The 23,696-nt window shown below is 36.6% G+C and overlaps 1 long non-coding RNA gene across 1 annotated transcript in view; it reads left to right on the top strand.

The window, feature by feature from the left end:
* Nucleotides 1-23,696, top strand: part of LOC134390429 (uncharacterized) — a 45,304-nt gene that overhangs the window by 4,946 nt on the left and 16,662 nt on the right. The window contains exon 2 of the long non-coding RNA XR_010024866.1: nt 6,056-6,303. This is a non-coding gene — a long non-coding RNA (uncharacterized LOC134390429). The remainder of the gene's footprint in view (nt 1-6,055; nt 6,304-23,696) is intronic.

Genomic DNA, 23,696 nt, shown 5'->3' with positions numbered 1-23,696 from the left:
CCACTGTAAAGTTACTCTTTTTCTCCTCCTTTTTTATCTATATTCTTTGGAAGAAAGTCACTATGTTCAGCTCACAGTTAGGAGTGGTGAGTTATGTACCACCTCCTTAAGGGTGGAGTATCGACATAAATTTCGTTGCTCAAAGTGTCTCAGCTTTGACCATTGGGAGCTCTTTCAGTTGGCTCCTGTATCTCTTTTCTTTGGCATACCCCCATCACTGTGTGTGTGTTTGAGTACCTTCTTACCTTCTGGCAACATATGTCGAGGCTCATCTTGAATATTTTCTGCTCCAGTCCTATAATCAGTCATCTCTCCAAGAGCCCCAGTTCTTTTTATTGAACAATGGTATTAGATACCAAGATCTGGGTGTTAGGTGTGCTTGTTTCTACTCGATTATTGTTGCTTCTAGGCCCCACAGGTGACAGAGCAAGGAGAAATATGTGTGCATATTAACCTGTCTGTATACACATATCTATAAATATTCCTGTATGTTACCATCTGTATCTGTATTAAGCGAAATATGAGTTCATGATGTCTCCAACTCTAATTCATCACATTGATCTTCTAACCTCTCCTTGCTTATCCGTAACCTCTCAGTTCACCAGTGAGAAACCTGGCTCCTACTATCTGCCATCCATTTACTTAATTCTTTAATTCCAGTATACGTGTATAGTGGTTTTAGAACTGTTCATCTGTACACGTTTGTGAAACTACTTTATCAACTGGAGTTCAGTGCTTGTGGATAGTTCCTTTTGCCTTTAGTTTTACAGACGCCATTCATTTCCAACATTTTCTTAATGTGGGCAACTTAAAAATTTCCCTCACCCTATTCCTGAAGTTGTTTCATATATTTGTAACAGATTTAGATTATTTTGTTACATTCTGCATGCTGAGGTCTCTTTACCTCCTAACTGATTATTTAAGAATTTGCATATATTAAGTTTTATTCTCCGTGCTTTAAATCTCTACAGGTTTTGATAACTTTTATTATCTTGTATTCGCTGTTACAGTATCATATAGAATAATTACACACCTTCAAAAAATTTGTGCATCACCTGTTTACTTCCAACACAACAGCTCCTGGCAACCACTCACTGATGTTTTTACTGTCTCTATAGTTTTGCCTTTTCTAGAAGATCAATATATTACATTTTTCTTTCCATTTTGGTGGCTGGCTGGTATAGGGATCCAACCCTGGACCTTGATGTTATCAGATGTCAATAACATTACTTTTTAGAAAGTGTTTTTGGGCCGACCAGTTAGCTCAGTTGTAAGAGCATTACATCATCACGATCATAGGTTTGGATCGATCCCCTTACTGGCCAGCTGCCAAACACAAAATAAGTAAAAAGTATTTTTAAGTGATTTTTTTTATGAATATAGCATTTTGTTAAGTAGTGGGAGATACAGGTACTGGATAACTAACATTTGGAAATATTTCTTTTTTTCTATTGAGGTGAAAGTCATATAAAATTCGTTATCTGAAGTGTGTAGTTAACCATTTTAAATGTACAGTCAGTGGCTTTTAATATATTTACAGTGTTGTGCAATCACCACCATTGTCGAACTCCAGAACATTTTCATCACCCTAAACAGAAACCTGTACCCATTAAGCAGTCTCTCTCCCCTCATCTCCTGGCAGCCACCGATCTGATTTTTGTCCCTATGGATTTGCCTGTTCTGGACATTTCCTATAAATGGAATGATATGATATATGGATTTTCTTTCTGGTTTCCTTCACATTTTTATTTATCCATGTTGTAGCATGTTTCAATACTTCATTTCTTTTTTATTCCATTGGAATGGAATATTCCATTGTGTGGCTATACCACATTTTGTTTATCCATTCATCAGTTGATGGATATTTGGGTTGTTTCTGCTTTTTGGCTGTTAGGAATAATGCTGCTTTGAACATTCTTGTGTTTTTCTTTGAGCATATATTTTCATTTCTTGGGTATGTAACTGGCGTATTTCTTTTGATAAATTTATGTCATAGAAAGCGGGAAGTTAACCCAGTCGTTACTTGGTAAAGTGCTGAAAGAATGGTACTTTCTCCTGGCCTGGTATTTGTTAGTGAATACTGAAATCACATAATTTTCTTGTTGTCTCTACAGAGTAGAGAATTTTGTGGTCCAGAATTCCTCTAGAATTCTGTCAGAAGAACATCCTGAATTATGTTGTGTGCCATTCAGTTATCTGTCTGAGAGTAGCAAGTGGTCTCTCACTGTGAAGTTGGGTTGCAAGATCTGTTAGTGGTCTCAAGGAATCTCTGAGTACATGAATTGCATTTTACATTATGTGTTCAGAGGGATAGTAGGCAGGATTCCCATTCTGCAATCAATTTGGCATTCAGTGATATTAAAGAGGTTTTATTCTTACTAACCACCTTCCCCCTGAGGTTTGAACTGTTCTATAACTGTTCTATTACAGTAGCATCAGATATTGTTGTTTTCTTTTTCCTATTTCAACACCTAACCCTGAAGCTTTGCTTTGCGGCTTTTGCTTTGACAACTTTGCTTTGACAAAGTAATTTTCCTCAGGAAGACATGGAAAAAGTGTTTTTCTTTTGCCAGCTTGGGACAACCTGACCAATTCGTTGAAACCTAATGTTGTTTTTCAGACTTTGCGAAAGCAAGGAACATTCTTTGCTGTGTTAGTAGCTTATGTCTAAGTAACTTTGGGGTTCCCTGGAGACAATAGATAAATTATATATTGACCAGTGTCATACTTTATTTCAAGGAATTTCTCTGTAGGCAAGCCCTTCGAAAGAGTTAGAAAACCAGTCTGTGTAATAAAATGCTGTAGAACCAACAAGATTTTAGTTTTAATTTCTTCAAAAGTGAAGTTATCAGATAAATAGTTTTATTTATATACAGCTTATTTTTATAAAAAAGAAATAATATTGATTCTAACTTACAGGAGAATGTGACAGGAACACAGTTCTATTAATTAGGGAAGGTTGAGTTTTTTGGAAGACTGACATGTTGGAGATAGGTATATCGTGAGAAATTCTTGGTAGTGCTTTTTTCTTTATTTTAATAATGTGAGTCTGCTCTCATAATAATAAAAGTCTTTGTTAAGCATGTATGTATATTTCATTTACCCATATATTTACCATTTCCAGTGCTCTTTTCCAGATTTCTGTGTGGTATCATGTTCCTTCTGATTGAAGGACTTCTTTTAACATTTCTTACTGTACAGGTTTGCTGGTGATGCATCCTTTTAGCTTTTTCTTTTTTTTGGCAGCAAGCTGATAAGGGAATCTGAATCCTTGACCTTGGTGTTATTAACACCAAGCTCTAACCAACTGAACTAAGTGGCCAACTCTCCTTTTAGCTTTTGTATGTCTGAAGAAGTCTTTAATTTGCCTTCATTTATAGATGCTATCTTCACTGGGTGTAAAATTCTAGGTTAACAGTTTTCTTCTTTCAGTACTTTGAAGATGTTGCTTCACTGTCTTCTGGCCTGCATTGTTTCCAGTGAGAAGTCTGCTGTCATTGGATTTACCTTTATTCCTCTGTACATAATATGTGGTTGTTGTTTTCTGGTTGCTTTTATCTTTCTTTCAAAATTTAACATTTTTAAATGTACAGTCCAGTGGTACTGTTATAAACACATTGATAATGTTACACAACCATCACCACCACCCATCTTCAGAACTCTTTTCATTTAGTAAAACTGAAACTCTCTACCTATTAAACACTAACTCCCCTGTCCGCTTCCCCCCAACCCCTGGCAACCACATTTCTACTTTCTATGAATTTGACTACTGTAGATACCTCATATAAGTGGAATCATACAGGATTTGCACTTTTGTGACTGGCTAATTTCACATAGTTTGATGTCCGTAAGGTTCATCCGTGTTGTAGCGTATGTCAGAATTTTCTTCCTTTTTAATACTAAATGATATTCCACTGTATGTATGGTAGTCCTCCCTTATCCATGGGGGATACATTTGAAGACCTGCAGTCGATGCCTGAAACCACAGATAGTACCCAACCCTATATATACTATGTTTTAGGAAAAATGTACATACTTACGATAAAGCTTAATATAAATTAGGAGATGAACAACAATAACTAATAGAATAGAATGATTGTAACGATATATTTTAGTAAAAGTTATATGAGTGTGGTGTCTCTCTCTCAAAATATCTTATTGTACTGTATTCACCTATTTTTGGACTGCATTTGATGGTGGGTACCTGAAACCAGGGAAAGTGAAACCATGGATAAGGGACAACTGTACCGCATTTTGCTTATCCATTCATCTGTTGATGGACACTTGGGTCACTTATACATTTTAGCTATTGTGAATAAAGCTGCTTTGTACATGAGTGTACACATATCTCTTGGCGACACTGCTTTCAGTCTTTTGGGTATATACCAGAAGTGGAATTGCTAGATCAGACGGTAATTCTATTTTTAATTTTTGGCGAACCTCCATACTGTTTATCACCTTGGCTGTGTCATTGTCTGTCCATTCCCACCAGTAGTGCACAAAGGTTCTAGTTTCTCCACATCCTTCTCAGTACTTGTTATTTTATGTTTTTTTTTTTTTAAAGTAGCCATTCTAATGGATGTGAGGTGGTATCTCATTGCAGTTTTGATTTGTATTTCCCTAATGACTAATGGTGTTGAGTTTCTTTTCATGTGCTTATTGGCTATTTGTATAACTTCTTTGCAAAAATGTTTATTCAAGTTCTTTGTCCATTTTTGTATCAGGGTTTTCTTTTTTCTTTTCTCTTTTTTTTTTTTTTTTACTTTTAAGAAGTTCTCTGAATATTCTGGATATTAATCCCATACCAGATATATGACTTGCAAACACAAGGTATTTTCTCTCATTTTATGTTTCTCTGTCTCCTTTTAAGATTTTTTAATATCTCTGATTTTAAGCAATTTGATTTTGATGTGCCTTGGTGGAGTTTTAGCTTTCTTCATGTTTTTTTGCACTTGGGGTTTGTTGAGCTTTTCATTTTTGTTTTTTTGGTGGCTGGCTGTTTTGTGGTCTGAATCCTTGACCCTGGTGTTACCAATACCATGCTCTAACCAACTGCTAACTGGCCAGCCTGTTGAGCTTTTTGAATCTTTGAGTTTACAGTTTTTATCAATATATGAATGTGGAAAATTTTTGGTTATTTCTCTAAATATTCCACCCTCCCCGATATTCTAATTACGCATATATTATTAGGCTCCTTGAGGCTGTCCCATGGCTTATTGATGCTATGCTCTTTTTTTCCAGTCTTTTTGTATTCTGGGTTTCATTTCTATTGCTCTGTCTTTACATTTACTAGTCTTTTCTTCTGCTTTGTTTTATCTGCTGTTAGTCTCATCCAGTGTATTTCATTTCAGCCTGCTACATGTATTCTATAATTTGTAGTTTGATAGAAATCCATTGATGTAGCAGGTGTCAAGAAATACTGCCTTAATTTGCAGCCAAGATATAACAGATTTCTAGTTCTGTAAGATACCTTGCAAGGGTATACAAAACCACCCTGTGTGTCAAATTAACTTTGATGTCCCTCAGTTTCCACATTAAGTTTTAGTTTGTCTGCAAGACCTACATATGTACTTTTTTGCATGATTTTTCTATTTTGCATGATTAATCTATTTCATGATTATTGTATATGTACGTTTTTTGCTGACATAGACATCTGCATTAGTAGTTCTACAATATTTTTCTTATAAGGTGCCAGAATGTCTGGTCTGATTGGCAGACTACAGACGATTATTATTTATCTATGTTTTGTTGTATGATATGACCATCATCTTGCTATTAAAAAACTTGAAATAGATTTTTATGTTTTCTTTACTACTTATTTATTGTTAATCAGGGAGCTGGATTCCCTGTTGATGTGTACCTTTGGTCGTTGCCCTCATTGGTAATCCTAGTGCCTGCTGGGCTTGGTCACTTGTATTACTCCATGTGATCTTTTAATGTTCACTGATGTTAACTTGAAAAATTTTGCTGCCTGAGAACTGGAAATTGTTTGTCAGACAGTCATTTCCATTCAGTAGTATTTCTTTCTCCCTCTCTTGCTCCTTTGTCCCAGCAGGTATTACACTCTGAAGAAGACACACCCACAGTTAGCACTTTCTTCAGATGCTGACACTTGGCGAACAGCTGCTCTTGGTCACAAGATTTCAAGACACAGTGTCCATCCTCCCAGATTGGATCTTTTTTTTATATGGATCTTCTGTTTCTATGTCTTTTTAAAAAAGAACTCTTTGGGGAAGTTTGGATTACAGCTGTTCACCCTCATCTATGCAAAGAAAGGAAAGCTGTTGCTGGGATTTTGAGGAGGTATGTCTTTTTTCTTCCTGCAGAGTGCCATCACTTAGACATTCAGAGCAGTATAAAATAATGGTGTAACCCTGGCACTTTCCTCTCTAGAACACAATTCTCATTCATTCATCGTTCCATCTTCCTTTCTCCTATTTTCTCTTTTTTCTAGCAATTATAGTAGCCCAGCAAGAACTTTCTTAACATGAAGAAAGTGATATAATATCCTTAAGCTATACAACATAAGAGCCCATTTCTTATAGTCTTCCTGAGTGTTATTGGACATTGGGTTAGACTTACAAGTAAAGGAAGCAGCTTGAATTCCTGTTTCTCAAGTCGACGCCATGACTTTTTTGATGCACTGTTTGTTCCCATTCTGTGTAGACACTGGGTGGTTTGGGAAAGCTTAGTATCCTGGGCATAATGTATGCTCTATGATTTTATAGTCTGGTTCAGTATCATTTGCAAGAGGTATAATATTGTAGAGTTTTGAACTGAAAATCTAGAGACTTCAGTCCCTGACATTATTACTGCCATGCTTTGAGAGTTAAAGTATATGTTTGTTTTCTCACCTCTAAAATGGTCTTATTGTTACTTGCTTTTATAGCTCATGGGGTTTTTAAGAATCAAATGAGGAAATTTATGTGAAAGACTATTTTATCATTATAAAGGATGATATTGCATTGTAGAGAGCTGTAGGCGTATCTGTTCTTTCCACTCACAGACTGTTTTTCTTTCTGCAAACTTTTTGATGATAGAGCCCTGTCATGACCATAAGTCAGATTTTTAAATCTCCATACTTAATCATGGAGGAATAGTAGTTTTTACAGTACCTAAGTCTTTACTGAGTAGGTACTTAGTATATTTTATTTTTTATTTTTTAAAGATGACCAGTAAGGGGATCTTAACCCTTGACTTGGTGTTATCAGCACCACGCTCTCCCAAGTAAGCTAACTAGCCATCCCTATATAGGGATCTGAACCTGTGGCCTTGCTGTTATCAGCACCACGCTCTCCCAAGTGAGCCACGGGCTGTCCCCCTTAGTATATTTTAAAAAGTGGATTTGTTGAATGTGATGCTGAGAAAAAAGTAAGAGATCTGTTGGATAGTGTTTTTTTTTTTTTTTTTTTTTGTCGGTTTTTCGTGACCGGCACTCAGCCAGTGAGTGCACCGGTCATTCCTATATAGGATCCGAACCCGCGGCGGGAGCGTCGCCGCGCTCCCAGTGCAGCACTCTACCAAGTGCACCACGGGCTCGGCCCATTGGATAGTGTTTTGAAAATAAAACTTGTTTGTTTATTGTTTTATGCATTTAAAAAATATTTATTGAGTGGTTACTGCATTCTGGGTACAGGGGAAGAAAACTGACAAAAATCTTTGCCTTCCTAGAGCATACATTATATTTTTATGAGGAGACAGTAAATAAGATAAATAATAAATGTAAAAATGCAGTTTTTTGACTTATGATGACATGTTCTAATGAGAAAAGCGAAAGCAGGAAAGTCAGAATAGGGTTTTTTTTTTTTTTTTTTTTTTTTTGGTGACTGGCCATTAAGGAGATCCGAACCCTTGACCTTAGTGTTACCAGCACCACACTCTCCCAGGTGAGCTAACTGGCCAGCCCAGGGATAGGGTATATTGAGGAGAGGGATTGAGTGGTCACAGACTGCCTCACAGAGAAGGTGACATTTGAGTAAGGGCTTGGAAGAGGTGAGGGAGTGAGCCATGCAGATGCGTGAGAAGAACATTCCAGACATAGTGAATGGCAGTGCAAAACCCCTGAGACAAAAGCTTACCTGAGGAATGACAAGGGTGGAGATGGTGGGTGCTTATCTTGTGGTGCCTTATGGAAGTGCTTTTCAAACTTTAATGTGCTGATGAATTACTGTGGGTGTTCTTGCTAAAATTCAGATTCTAATTTTGTCGGTCTGAGGTGGGACACATTTCAAATAAACTCTGAGGTGATGCTCTTGCTGCTAGTCCTTTGTAGGACTCTTTGGCTTTTACACTTAGTGAAATGGTAAGTCTTGGGGGAGTTTTGGGCAGTGGAGTGATGTGATCTGGTTTACATTTGGACATTATCCCTCCTCTAGCTGCTGTATTGATAATAGACTGGTGGCAGATTGGGCAAGGCAAAAGCAGGAATACTAGTTAGAAGGCTGTTACTGTAATTGAAATGAGAGAAGATGGTGGTTTGCACTGGAGGGTGGCAGTGACTAGGGTGACTCATGGTCTGATTCTGGATACATTTTCCAAGTAGAGTCAACAGGTTTTGCTGACAGATTGGATACGAGGATACTTCAAAAAGTTTATGGGGCCAGCCTATGGCTCACTTGGGAGAGTGTGGTGCTGACACCACTAAGTCAAGGGTTAAGATCACCTTACCAGTCATCTTTGAAAAAAAAAAAGTTTGTTGAAAAATAGAATTAAAAGATAATACAAAACTTTTTGAAGTACCCTTATATGTGATGTGAAAGGAAGGAAAGAGTTAAGGTCAACTCTGTTGTTTGTACTGAGTTCCTATAAGGATGCATTTGCCATTTATTGAGATGGGGAAGTCTGAAAGAGGAACAAGTTTGCAAGGGAAGAACAGGAGCTCAGTTTTGCATGTAAATGAGAGATGCCAGTTAGGCTTGGAGATGTCAAGTAGGTAATTGGGTTTATGAATTGAACTCCAGAGAGAAGGATCTACTGGAGGTATACCTCTGGGTGTTGTTGACAGATTGTGTTTAAGCCAGGAAGCTGCATGAGATCATCAAGGGAGTGAATAGAGATAGGAGTAAGAAGAGGTTGAAGAGGTCAGGGAGATGAGGAAGAAACATCAAAGGACACTTTGTAGCAGCAGCCAGAGAGGCAGGAGGGAAACTAGGTTAGAGGACATCCTTAAGCCAAATGAGGAAAGTGTTTCAAGGAGTATGCAGTGATCAACTGTGTTAAATACTGCAATTAAGACAAGGGCTGAGAGGGGCCAGCCCATGGCTCACTTGGGAGAGTGTGGTGCTGATAACACCAAGGTCACGGGTTCGGATCCCATATAGGGATGGCCGGTTAGCTCCATGGGTGAGCATGGTGCTGACACCACCAAGTCAAGGATTAAGATCCCCTTACCGGTCATCTTTAAAAAAAAACAAGATGAGGGCTGAGAATTAATCATTTGATTTAGCAATGTTGAAGTTATTGGTCACCTTGATAAGAGTAGTTTTAATGAGGTAGTGGGGGAAAATCTGATTAGCGATTATGTCTTTCCATAAGCAAAGTGTTTCCTAAACCCTGGTGATGTTGGACACTTAGATAAAAATCTATAACTCTACGTAAATGTTCTTGATAGAAGATTTAAGATGTTTAAGTAATATAGTTAGCAACTGGCTGATTAATTGTTCATATAAAGTAGTATTGGAAAATTTACTCTGAGGAGCTCTTTAGATTACTCTAAACTGCTGATACTTAGTTCCTAAATTTTTGATTCATGCCTTCAGGGTTTTTAAATTGTGTTAGTAATTATTATGAAAAAAAGAAATGTGAGGATTGGCTAGGAGCCAATTGGCTGTCAGCAACTCTTCTTTCCTAGGTTATAGGGATGAAATACACTTTAAATACTAGTTTTTGGTCTGTCAAAGGGGCTTTTGAGAACTTCCTCACATTTCTATCTATTTAGTAGAAGAATCCAGTTTATGTAGTATCCGCAGCCAGATGAGCTTATGTAAATTATCAAAGTAGACAGGTTGTGGTTAGATAGAACTTAGTCTTGGTCTTTATAGAAGACCTCTTTTTCTTCATTCATTTATTTAAAAAATATTTATTGAGTACTTTCATATGTGTTAGCTCTATTATAGGTGCTGGAAATACAATTTATGTTTTAGTGGAAGTGAAGTAGCAGATTGAGGCCAAGACTTTTTAGTGGTCTCAGATTAGTACTGGTTGTCTTAATGCAGTGTGGGCATATGGAAAACCTGAAGAAGGCTGTTGTGAGATGAACTTTTCCTTTCAGTTAGGACAGTGCTCAAATATTGTGGAGAATATAGAAAACAGATTTAAGTAATTATCTGACAGACCTCGATTGTGAAGAGAGAGGTTCAAATCTATGAAGTTTATTTTTTCCTTTTTAGATTCTTTATGCTTTAAGTGGCAGTTTATAGGACTGATCTCATAACAATTCAAATCAGCAGACATTTCAGCATCTATTATAAGCAAGGCACTAACTATACCAGGTGCTAGTAGTCAAATAATTTTTAGGGATTTTGTAGAAATATCAGCTTTGACCCACTTTCAAAATTCTCTTATGCATAGTGTAAGTCTAAAAGCAGTTTTTAAAATTTTTATTTCATTTTTTTAATAGGAATACACAAATGTTGAGACAATTCAGAAGTGGGAAAAAAATCTCCCTTTAATCTCTGGTTCCCAGCCCCCAGTTCTGCTTATTCACAACCATTTTTCCTACTTTTTGTGTCTCCTACATATTTTATATACATACATTTATATATGTACACATATGTATTTATATCCTAGCCCTACCTTTAAAAAACTCAAATAGAGGCCTATTAGTCAAACAGTCATATACCTGGTTTTTCCCGTCATAAAATATATTACTATTTATAAACTTACATCTTTTTTTAAGAGCTGCATAGTGTTTCATATATGTATTAACCATGATTTTATTTCTGTTGATTTTTCCAGTGCCTGTGCTGCATTAAGACAGCTAGTAACTGAATTTGACAGTTAGTGGTCTTGAGACCACTAAGAAGTCGACCTCTGTCTGCTGTGTTATTTCTACTGGAACTTATGCTTCATTAATTTCCATTGATAGACAAAAATTATATTACTCATGATACACTCATTTGTAAATAATAGTAACAGAAAACTTAACAGTGACTCAAACAGTAAAGACTTTTAATTGTCTCAAATAAACAGAAGGAAGAAGATAGATAGTTCAGGAATAGCTCAGTAATATTTAGATCCAGATTTCCCGCTCTTTACCTGTTTTCCTCAGTATGTTGGTTTTTCAGCCTCTCTATGTCACCTAGTGGTTGCAAAGTGGCTACCTCAGCTCCAAGCAGTACAAATAACTGCATTCAAAAACAGGAAATGGAGGGCAAAATATTTTTCTACTGAGAAGGCTCTGTCATTTTAACTGGGAAGAAAAAAATTCCCAGAAGTCTTCTAAATAGTGCTTCATGAACTTCAGTGTGCATAAGAATCTCTGGGGGAGCTTGTTAAAATACAAATTTGTGGGATCTATTCCCATAGATTTTGAAATCTCTAGGTTTGGAGTGGAGCCTGAGAATTTGTATTTCTGCTGAGCTCCCATGTGATTCTGATGCTGTGGGTCAGCAAAACCATGCTTTGAGTAGTACTGCCCTGTGTGATGTTTCCTTACGTTTCATTGTGGGTGATATTGCTGATCCTGAGCCCAAGTGTGTCTGGGAAAGAGAATATGATAGCCATAGTTGACTGAAACCTGTAATTACCATACTGAACAAAATGTGAGTTCTGATTAATGAGAAAGAAGGGAGAAATGGCTGTTGTATTGACAACTAACAGTGTCTAGCACTTTTGCTATTACAAATAATGCTACAGTGAATATCCCTGCTCCAAAGAAAAGGTAGGTGTAATTAAATTTTTTGTAGATATTTAAAGAGTTGGAAGCATTTTCCAGTGAACAGTCTATGATAGTACTTATTTCCCCGTTATCCTTACAAAATGTTATCAAACGTTTTGGTCTCCCACTAAAGTGATACGTAAAAAATTGTATCATATTGTAGAATTAGTTTGCATTGCTCTTATGAGTGAGATTGAAGATCTTTTTTTTTTTGACCGGTAAGGGGATCGCAACCCTCGGCACGGTTTTGTCTGCACCATGCTCAGCCAGTGAGTGCACTGGCCATCCGTATACAAGATCCGAACCTGCGGCCTTGGCACTACCAGTGCTGCACTCTCCCAAGTGAGCCACAGGCTGGCCCAAAGATCTTTTTATCTGTGTAAAAATCATTTGTCTTTCCTTTTCTGTGAACTGACTGTTTACATTAGATTTTGATTTTTTCATTGATTAATCAATTGATTTTTTTTCTTATGAATTTGTAGGAGCCATTTATATAATGGAATTATCCTATTGCCATATGTGTTGCAAATATCTTTTCCCGGTTTGTTAGTCACTTGACTTGGTTTGCTTCTTTATTTTGATATAGAGCTTCGTTGTGATTACACAGGACTGTAAATTCTGCTGTTTTCAAGCTGTGTGGATCTAGATCTTGAATAATGGTATAACCATGCTTACCAAAAAATTTGTAAATGATGCTAAAACTGGGAAGTTTATCTAATATGTTGCATCAAAGAAAATCAAGATGATCTAAGCAGGTATTAAGTATGAAGGTGTCAAGATAGGTGTAATAGAAATGTAAGGTCCTACTCTTTAACAAAAATGATCTGGCCCAAAGTAGCTTTTTTTCATTTGAGAGTTGCCATTACATAAGTTAAGTTGTATGATGTAACTGTGAAAAAAAGACTAACATAGATAAACATTTATAGATGTACAGTGCTAGATTTAGAGAAAGAATAGTCTCTTTGTTCTTGTACTGTCAGATTATATTTGGAGTATTGTGCCCATGTATGGGTTTTTAAACTTTAATGGGACAATGGTAATTTAAATTGTCCAGATGAATGAGGCCAGAACAGCGAGAGCTTTCGCCACCAGATCTAATGAAGAAAAATTGAAGAATCAGAATTTTGCCAGTGAAGATATCACTTGGAAATTTAACTATCTAAATATGTGAGGGTACTTCAAAAGGTTCATGGAAAGATTGGTATTTTAATTCTGTTTTTCTGCGAACTTTTCAGAGTACCCTCGTACTTGAAGAGTTGTTTTAAGTGAAAGAGTAGACACCTTGTCTGTATTGCTCCAGAGAACAAACACTAGTCAGAAGCTGCTGCAGAGGTGGATGTCATCCCACTATGGGCAAGACCTTTATTCTGGTAAGATCTGTCCAACAACGAAATAGACTAAACCGTGAGGTCTCTGTTATTAGAGCTATACAAGAATAGGCTGGACGGTTGTCTTCTGGCAATATTATGGAAGGTGTGTCTGCAACAGTTTAGACTACATGATCTCTGTTGTCCCTCCTAGCTCTTAAGATTTTCTGATCTCTCGTGGCCTTTTTCCTCAGTGCTAATATTGGTAATGATGGAAAAAGTAATGAAAAGTCTTGTTGATTTTAGTTCCTTAATAACTGGGGAAGAAAAAAAATGAAATGTTTCCCAGTCAGTAACAGTACAATGCTCGAAACGGCAGTTCTTAAAAAAATATGTAATGTATAGAAGTAGAATACTTGATCTGTACATGGAATTTTATTTATTTTATTTTATTTTTTGACTGAATCTTTCAAGACTAGTCTTTCAAGGACATACTTAGGGACATGTTATCCTCAAGGATTGTTAGAGTTTATGATTTTACACTATATATTAAAAAGTAAAGGTTGCTATGATGTAGAAGGCAGTAGGGATTTTTTGGTTAAAACTAGGTTTTGGTCCCAGCTCTGCTACTTTCTGTGTGCAGTGGGAGATTCATGAGGTTTACTTTTCTCTTCTGCTATTGGGGGCAGTGTCTACCTTTCAGAGTTTTGTTCACTGCAAATAATTTATGCTAAGTTTAATGCCTGGTACATAGATGGCATAAAATTAATGCTAGTTATTTTTAGTAGCATCTAGTCCCACAGCATTGCTTACATTTTTGGGTTTTCTATTTATACATGTGCAGCAAGGTAAGCTGGGAGATTATATCAGCAAATCCATTTGTATCTTCAAGCTTTACAAATGCAGACTAGAAATTACTACTTGTGGGGGTTTTTCCACATCACAACCAGTTCTCTGTTTCTCCGACATCAACTGGCTGTCCATCAATTCCATTCAATTCTGACTCTACCTGGAGTTAGTGTCATATCCCACACATTTAAGGGCTCAGTCCCACAAGACTGCCCCTACTTTAGATGCTAGTAACAAGTCCCTGGGCCACCCACACTTCTGTCTGACTTGGCTGCAAATTCAGGGGTTCTCATGACCTCTCCTCAGGTTCATTAATTCACTGGAAGGACTCACAGAACCCAGGAAAACACTTCACTTACATTTGCCAGTTTGTTTTAAAGGTACAACTGAGGGACGGCCAAATGGAAGAGATACATAGGGCAAGGCATGGGGGAGGGGTGCGGAGCTTCCATGCACTCTCTTGGTACATCACCCTCCCAGCACATCTCCGTGTATTCACCTACTCAGAAGCTCTCCATACCCTGTCATTGAATCAGGCTCCAGCTCCTCTCCCTTTCCCAAAGGTTGGGAGAGTGGAGGACTAAAAATTCCAACCCTGTAATCACGAGGTTGGTTCCTTAGCAGCCAGCCCCCATCCTGAAGCTATCTGGACACCCACCAAGAAGTCACCTCATTAGCATAAACTCAGGTATGGTTGAAAAGGACTTCATGTGAATAACAAAACATGCTGCTGTTACTGAGGAAAATCTAAGGGTTTTAGGAACTCTGTGCCAGGAACCGGAGACAAAGACCAAACCTATGTTTCTTATTGTATTATGCTCCACTGTTAAATAAAACTGAATCTTGTTTGTAGAGCAGAGGAATGAGTTTCAGAACATCAGTATTCAATTCCTTTAGGTCATGGATATGTTTATTTGGCCTTGGTGCCGCCCTTTTGATTCTTGGTAATGTAAATAATATTTGTTTTGAGATCCTTAGATGAAAGGTGCCATTGAAACAGCTAAATGTCATATTCCTGAGTAGTCTTTATAAAATTCTGGTATAGTTTCTTTTTATTGCTTAGACTTTCTTTGTTAGATGGCTTTACTCTAATCCTGTAACAGAGCTAAGTCTGTGGTGTGATGTGACAAAAACATTTTTCTGACAGGACTAAGGCTAATTTTTCTTAAACTATTGGGTCATAAAATTTGGGAAGACATGGTTTTGGTGGTCTTAATCTCTTTAATGGTAAACAACAGCATGTGAATTTTCATAGCCAAAGGAGGAAGGGCAAATTGTTTGGAATTCCAAATTCTTTCCTACTTGTGTAGATTTTTCCCCTCTGCCTGCCTGTTTTAATGTGCTTGTTACAGATGTGGCATTTTCTCATCCTAATGCAGGAATTGCCTTAGAATGTAAGCCTTAAATTAATATTTTACTTAATATTTTAAGTGTTTTTGAACATCTATAGGAAGTAGTTTGGTGCACAAGAGTGAGCACCAGTCTAACACAGTGCCTAATAGAATTCTCTGCACATATTAGGCACTCAATAAATATCTGTTGGTCTTTTTGGACTTAGATACCTCTGCTCTAGCCTTTGCGTGTTACTAACTACCTATGTGACCTAATTAGAGTCTCATTTATCATCTTTAAAACCACTAGAATCGGGCTGGGCTGGCCAGTTAGCTCAGTTGGTTATAGTGTAGTGTTGTAACACCAAGGTCAAGGGTTTGGAGCTCCATACCGGCCAGCGGCCAAAATGAATAAATAAAATAAAATCACTAGAATCCCTTCTAGCTCTGATTCAGTGACTCGGTTCATTCTTACTCTTATTTTTAAAAATTTAGTTCCACTATGGCCTTGAAGTCAGTTTCTTGAAAACAAATGCAGAGTCACCAGATAGGCTGGGTTGGGAAGTGTTATGAAATACCCACTCTTTGTGGCTTCAGTTATTAGCTTGGCTGTATGTTCTTTCTTTGCTCTGGTAAGAGTTACCTTAGATTTTCTACTCACACCAGATTGGAGCCAGATATTTATTAAACAAGTAGAATTCTTAGCACCTGACCAAAGGTGATGAAGTGGGAGCTTCACAGAATGACTGATCTTTTTCCAGTTATCTGTATCCCTTAAATGTATAGTATGGTTCAGGTCCAGGAGAAGTCTTATTTAAGTTCTTTTTTTTAAAAATTGTTTTCTTGATAGGTTTAGACAAATCTGGCTAGTTGACGAAACCTTTTTGAAATTTTCATGTATTTTCCCCATGTTTTCAGTATGTCTTATTTTGACAGTAAATGTAAGTATGCAGAATCTGATTTTATTTAGGGTTTGCTTAATTTCTTTCTGTGCCTAGAACATTTGCGTTGCTCTTTTAAATATTCTGAAGTAACAATTGCCTCTTTATTTTCTACTTTGGCAAAATAACTTTCTTTTCCAGTGTTTTGGTAGTTAGACTTTTCTTTGTTGTAGCCTAAAATGAGATAGCAGACTTGGCCATTTAAAAATTAAAATGCATTTAGGTTTAAAATTGATGTCACTGATTACTGGCCCAAACATTAGCGTTCTTCTAGATGTAATATCTGCTAGTAAAAATAAAACAATAATATCTTTTTTTCCCAGTATTACGGCACTGTGGGGGCAAAGGAGGATTGTGGGAGCATAGTGTAAGATATAAATTTAGGGCTACTATTGAGTTAGTATTTATTGAATGCCAACTGTGTGCTCAGTATTGTTATGGAATTTGGACTGATATGGCACTTCTCTTCAAGAATTTTACTTTCCAACGAGAAAAGAGGAAAACATGAAAAGTAGTTAACTCTTAAAGTCCACGTTTGTATTATGGAAATTCAAAGAAACGAGAGAATAGGTTAGTGCTACAGTGGTTAGAGGAGCTTTGCTGTGTGTCCTCTATTGGATAAATGTTGGAGAAAAGTGTTACCATTGCAGGTATAAACAATAACATGAATGAAAGCATGAAGATAAATTAGTCTTATGTTTGTTTCTGCTTTTGAGACTAGCCTAATCCTTTTTTTGATCTTTTGGAGACATAAGCTTAATTTTAAGTAAGATCAGTTTAAGATATGATGAAAAGAAATGAGAAGGGTTTTTTTTTCCTTTTAATTCGTAGAATGAGTTGGAGGGGGAGTAGACTTGGGTAGGTGAGGACAGTTGGAAGTATCATGATGTTGTAATCTTGGAGTAAGGTGAAACAAGTCTCAAAAAATAACTTTTCCTGGAGTGGCTGGTTAGCTCAGTTGATTAAAGCACAGTCCTGATAACACCAAGGTCCAGGGTTTGATCCCCGTACTTGCCAGCCAAAAAGAAAAAACAAAACAAAAAAATCTTTTCCTGTCCTATAGTGAGAATAAATATTTGTTAAACACTGTCTCTCGATAAAGAGTCTCCTCTCAAGATATTTGTTTTTTTTCAATATTATTTCAAGTTTCAAACTGGAACTTTAAAAAATCACTAGTATGTGACAAACCATTATTTGTTTTGTGACAGTTTGCCAGTTTATAGTGAATAAAACCAATATATACATTTTGTAACTTTATGATAAATAATGCCAAATGTATTGAATTTCTGATCTTCTCTGGACCTGTGAGCCAAGAATTTTGTCTGTAGCAAATAGTGAAAATATAAAATACAGCTGTGGGCTTTTGCATATGTTAGGAAGCAAGTGAGAGATGAAGACTTTAAAGCATAAAGTGTATTTATTTAATAATCTTAAGTTTAGAAATCAGTAGGGGTAAAGGTCAGGTTAGGGAGTCAGGGCAGCCAGAATGGTAGGCATATTTCATTTTGGTCTGCACAGCCTATTCTGTTGTTGATAACAGCAATCAGAGTCCATGAACTATGGTATGTGGTAGCTCTGATTTTTTATACAAGCTTCAAATGGATAATGCTTCAGCCTGTGCTCCTGCTGCCTGCTAGACACCTCCATTTTGATGTCCCACTGGTTTCTGAAACTTAATGTGGCTTCTACTAAATTCATTGGCATTTTTTTAAACGATTTCTTTGCATTCCCATATACCTATACCTCTTCTTAATTTCAATTATCTCAGTTAATGGCTCATTATTCACTTAGCCAACGAGTCCACAAAACTTGGGATTATCTTCGATTTCTTCGTTTTTTACTTCTGAAATGTTTCTTCCCACTGAGCTTTCAGAATGTTCATTTGTTCACTCATTTGCTCTTTCATTTATTCTGACAGATTGAGGACCTGTTATGTGCCAGACTCTGTGTGAAGTACTAGGGATATAGTAGGAAGAAAGTCACATCAGTGGTTTCCTGCCCATAAAGAGCTTATAATCTATGCTTCCATTGTTTTCCCCCCACTGTCTTTGGGCTATCGTATAGCCATCCTTATTTTTTCTGATTATAAACATAATACACGCTTATTTTAAGTGCAAGGATAATGGAAATATATAACACCAAAAGTAAAAGACTCTTTATATTTTCATCCCCGAGAGATAATGCTGATAAAATTTGGATATACATTTCTCTAGGTTTTTTTCAAGCATAGTCAGTGACCTTCTTCCAACACATCTCTTTGCATTTCTTCTCCTTTCCGTCTGTGTATTACAAATGCTACCAGAGATATCTTGTTAGAAAATAAAGTTGATTGTTAATCCTTAGCTGAAAACCCCTTCAGTGTTTTTCATCACTCACAGAATAAGGTACAAACACCTTAGTGTGGCAATTACAGCCTATTAGGATTTGGTCTCTGTCTGTCTTTCTTGTCTTCGCCAGAAACTTTCCCAGAATTGGCCCTTCTTATAAGCATAAATAAATGATTTCAGATATACTGTGTTAGTTTCCCCTGTGTGGTGAATAATCCTCTGAGTTGGGAAAACAGGTTTATATACATGCAATAATAATTTATTTTACTTTCTTCTATGTGCCTGCCCTGTCTCACTCGTCTTGGTTATAGGAGAATAAAAAAATTTGCAGGATTATTCTTAAGAATTAATGCAGAAAGCATAAAGAAGTTGAAACAATCTGAAATTCTATCCCATGGATGATTACTGTTAAAGTTTTTGTAAATATTCTTTCATACATGTCTCTTTGAAAACATGTACACATATAAATATATGAATTAATATAATTTTACACAAATAGGATCATACTGTAATGCTGGGTTTTTTGTTTGTTTTTTTTGCTTCAGAAATAGGTTTTGGAGATTTTTATTTCAAGAATGATGAGAAGCCTGAGCTTTCTGGAGCAAATATTGTTTGGGAGAGTAGGAAGCTGGTGTGGCTTCCCTGACCCTCCAGATTAGGGTACATGTTGTTTCTTTGGGCTTCTGTGCCACCCCAGGTGTCCAGGTGTCCCATCATGGCCCTTACTATCTTGTGTTATTTTTTTTTCTCTCTACCTAACTAGACCAAAGTCCCTTGTATCTATCTGTTTCTATTCCTTGGGCCTAATACAGTGCCTGACACCTAGTAGGCATTTCAGTGTTGGTCAAATAAATAAGTGACTGTATGAATGTCTTTGGTGAAGTAAGATGGTTTGCCATGAAAAACTTCCTGCACATACAAGTACTCTTTAAAACCATTCACCTCTGTTTGCATTGATTTTTTTTTAAACAAATAAACTTTTGCTATTAATTCAGTTTACCAAGGGGATTTTACTGCTGAGAAGAGATGGTACTGACTATAACTTGGTTAACAGTTATAATTCTGATTATAAACCTATTAAAATATTAGTGCTGTGGAATAGATGTGCATGAGAATTTGGATATACTCATATGAACTATTTTTTCCCAGAGTGTAATTATCACTTTAGATAAGGTAGTGTCCAGTTTCTAGCTGGGCACAGGTATAGGTATGGTATGGTGAATAGAAGGCTAGATTCAACTTTGACTCTGCCACTTCTTAGCTGTGAGTCCCTTAACCATTTTAGGATTCATTTCTTTATTCATTAAGTGAATAATTGATTGCTCAGATCTAGTTCACCTCTAAAATTTTGTGACCGTGAAATAAGAGCCAAACCTTATATCCATTTATTGATGCCTATGTAAACTTCTCTCCTTTTTATAGATCTGTAAATGGCCAAAAGTAAAGGGAGAGTAAAGAGTAAAAGTAAAGAATAAAAGTAAAAGTGCAATTAGAGTAAAAGTGTATTTCCAGTGCTTTAGAACTCTTAGGAAAACTGCAGAAGGAAGCAAGAGGTGGTAGCACTGTGACAGTTTCAGAGGGAATGTGGACCTGAGAGCTTCTTTTGCATTCTTTGCATTATTTCACAGCCTGTTCTAGATAAAAATAATTTTCTCTTCTGAGAAAAAGGACATGGCATTTGGGGGTGCATTGAGGATGGAGAAGATGTTGATTTGATTTCTGTTTTTTTAGATTTGTTCTGGTGATTTGTTGAATGGGGATTGGTTCTGTCCTTGCCCCTTATTCTTTTATTCTATCCTTTTCTCCTTTTCCATTTCTCCTTCGCAGTAGAAGAATCTCAAGATTAATCTCTGTCTGTGAGACACAAAGGTTAGATTATAGAACAGAGTTGGGAGGCCTGTTTTTCTTCCTGATTTTGAGATACCAGAGCAAATTGCTTTACTTCTCCATGCTTGATTCTTTTGACTAAAAGAAGACAAAATCTGACTCCTGCATCCCATGCTTTGGTATAATGAGATAATTCTTTGGAACACTTTAAAACAAAACAAAACATTTCATTTTGTAAAATCAAGGTGTAATTTCAAGTAAATGCACAGATCTAAGATTTATACAGCTGTCCCTAAGTACCCATAGGAGATTGGTTCCAGGAACCCCCATGGACATGAAAATCCAGGGATTCTCAAGTTCCTTATATAAAAGGGCATAGTATTTGCATATTGCCTGCATAGCTCTCCCATGTACTTTAGACCATCTCTAGATAATTTATAATACCTGATACGATGTAAATATTGTGTAAATAATTGTTATACTGTATCTTTATTTGTATTTTTTCTTCTCTTTTTCTTTATCTTTCTTTACTTTTTTTTCTTTTTTGGTTTTTTGGCAGTTGTCCGGTAAGGGGATCTGAACCCTTTTTTGTGTTTTTTTTTTTTATCATTGTGTTGTTGTTATTTATTTATTTGAATATTTCGATCCCTGATTGGTTGAATCTGCAAATGCTGAACCCTAGGATACAGAGGGCTGACTGTGTAGCTCAATGAATTTTTACATATGCATGCAGCACTATATGTATATATTATAATTATGACTTTAGCTATTTATTATAAATGTTTTGTTTCCTTTTATTTTAGAAGATTAGGAGGTACAAGTAGTTCAGAATTCCTGTATACTAAGCTGCCATTTTTGCTATTGTTAACTTCTTGTTTTACAGCTTTTTTGAGATATATTTCACATACCTTAAAATTCATCCATTTTTAGTGTATATTTCAGTGGTTTTTAGTATATTCACAGAGTGGTACAACCATCACCATAATCTAATTCCAGAATACTTTAATCACTCTCCAAAGAAACCCTGTACCCATTTAGTAGTCTTTCCCCATTTCTGCTCCTCCCCCCCAGCCCTAGCCCTAGGTAACCACTAATCTATTTTCTGTTTCTATGGATTTGCCTATTTTGGACATTTCATATAAATGGAATGAATCATACAGTATGTGGTCTTATGTGACTAGCTTCTCTCACTTAGAATGTTTTCACAGTTTATCTGTTTTGTATCATGTATCAGTACTTTTTTTTTTGTTGCAAATAACATTCTAGTGTATGGATATACCACATTTTCTTTATCCATTCATCAGTTGATGGACATTTAGGTTGATTCCACTTCTGGCTTTTATGAATAATGCTGCTGTGAACATTTGTGTACAAGTTTTTGTGTGGACTTAATGTATACATGCTGAGAAATGGAATTGCTAGGTCATATGGTAACTCTTATGTTTAGCATTTTGAAGAACTGCCAGATTGTTTTTAAGAGTGCCTGGGCCATCTTACATTTTCACCAGCAATGTGTGAGGGTTCCAGTTTTTCCACATTCTCTTTATTTAAAAAAAAATTTTTTTTTTTTTTTTAAACAGTACTTAGCTTTTTTTTTTTTTTTTTTTTTTTTTGTCTTTTCGTGACCAGCCGTACAGCGCTCAGCCAGTGAGCACACCGGCCGTCCTTGTATAGGATCCAAACCCGCGGCGGGAGCACTGCTGCGATCCCAGCTCCGCACTCTCCCGAGTGCGCCACGGGGTCGGCCCAAACAGTACTTAGCTTTTAAAAAAAATTTATTTTTATTTTTATTATTTTTTTTAATTTTATTTTTTATATTGTTTATTTTTATTTTTATTTTTAATTTTCTTTCTTAATTTTATTTTGTCGATATACAATGGGGTTGATTATTGAGGCCCATTACCGAAACCTCCCTCCCTGCTCCCTCTCCCCCTTCCCTCCCAACAATGTCCTTTCTGTTTGCTTGTCGTATCAACTTCAAGGAATTGTAGTTGTTATGTCTTCTTCCCCCACCCCCCCGGGTTTTTTTATTGTGTGTGTGTGTCTGTGTGAATTTATTTATTTATTTTTAGCTCCCACCAATAAGTGAGAACATGTGGTATTTCTCTTTCTATGCCTGACTTGTTTCACTTAATATAATTCTCTCAAGGTCCATCCATGTTGTGGCAAATGGCAGTATTTCATTCATTTTTATAGCTGAGTAGTATTCCATTGTGTAGATACACCACATTTTCCATATCCACTCATCCGATGATGGACATTTGGGCTGGTTCCAACTCTTGGCTATTGTAAAGAGTGCTGCAATGAACATTGGGGAACAGGTATACCTTTGACTTGATGATTTCCATTCCTCTGGGTATACTCCCAGCAGTGGGATAGCTGGGTCATATGGCAGATCTATCTGCATTTGTTTGAGGAACCTCCATACCATTTTCCATAGAGGCTGCACCATTTTGCAGTCCCACCAACAATGTTTGAGAGTTCCTTTTTCTCTGCAACCTCGCCAGCATTTATCATTCAGAGTCTTTTGGATTTTAGCCATCCTCACTGGGGTGAGATGGTATCTCAGTGTGGTTTTGATTTGCATTTCCCGGATGCTGAGTGATGTTGAGCATCTTTTCATATGTCTGTTGGCCATTTGTATATCTTCCTTAGAGAAATGCCTACTTAGCTCTTTTGTCCATTTTTTAATTGGGTTGCTTGTTTTTTTCTTGTAAAGTTGTTTGAGTTCCTTGTATATTCTGGATATTAATCCTTTGTCAGATGTATATTTTGCAAATATTTTCTCCCACTCTGTTGGTTGTCTTTTAACTCTGTTAATTGTTTCTTTTGCTGTGCAGAAGCTCTGTAGTTTGATATAATCCCATTTGTTTATTTTTCCTTTGGTTGCCCGTGCTTTTGGGGTCATATTCATGAAGTCTGTGTCCAGTCCTATTTCCAGAAGTGTCTCTCCTATGTTTTCTTTAAGAAGTTTTATTGTTTCAGGGTGTATATTTAATTCTTTAATCCACTTTGAGTTGACTTTAGTGTATGGTGAAAGGTATGGGTCTAATTTCATTCTCCTGTATATTGATATCCAGTTCTCCCAGCACCATTTGCTGAAGAGGCAGTCTCTTCCCCAGTGTGTAGGCTTGGTGCCTTTGTCAAAGATCAGATGGCTGTAGGTGAGTGGGTTGATTTCTGAATTCTCTATTCTATTCCATTGATCAGTGTGTCTGTTTTTATGCCAGTACCAT

The sequence above is a fragment of the Cynocephalus volans genome, chromosome 11, assembly GCF_027409185.1.
Source record: "Cynocephalus volans isolate mCynVol1 chromosome 11, mCynVol1.pri, whole genome shotgun sequence".
In the NCBI taxonomy this organism is placed as follows: domain Eukaryota; kingdom Metazoa; phylum Chordata; class Mammalia; order Dermoptera; family Cynocephalidae; genus Cynocephalus; species Cynocephalus volans.
Note: the sequence above shows the minus strand (reverse complement) of the source record. Positions and strands in the feature narration are given on the sequence as shown.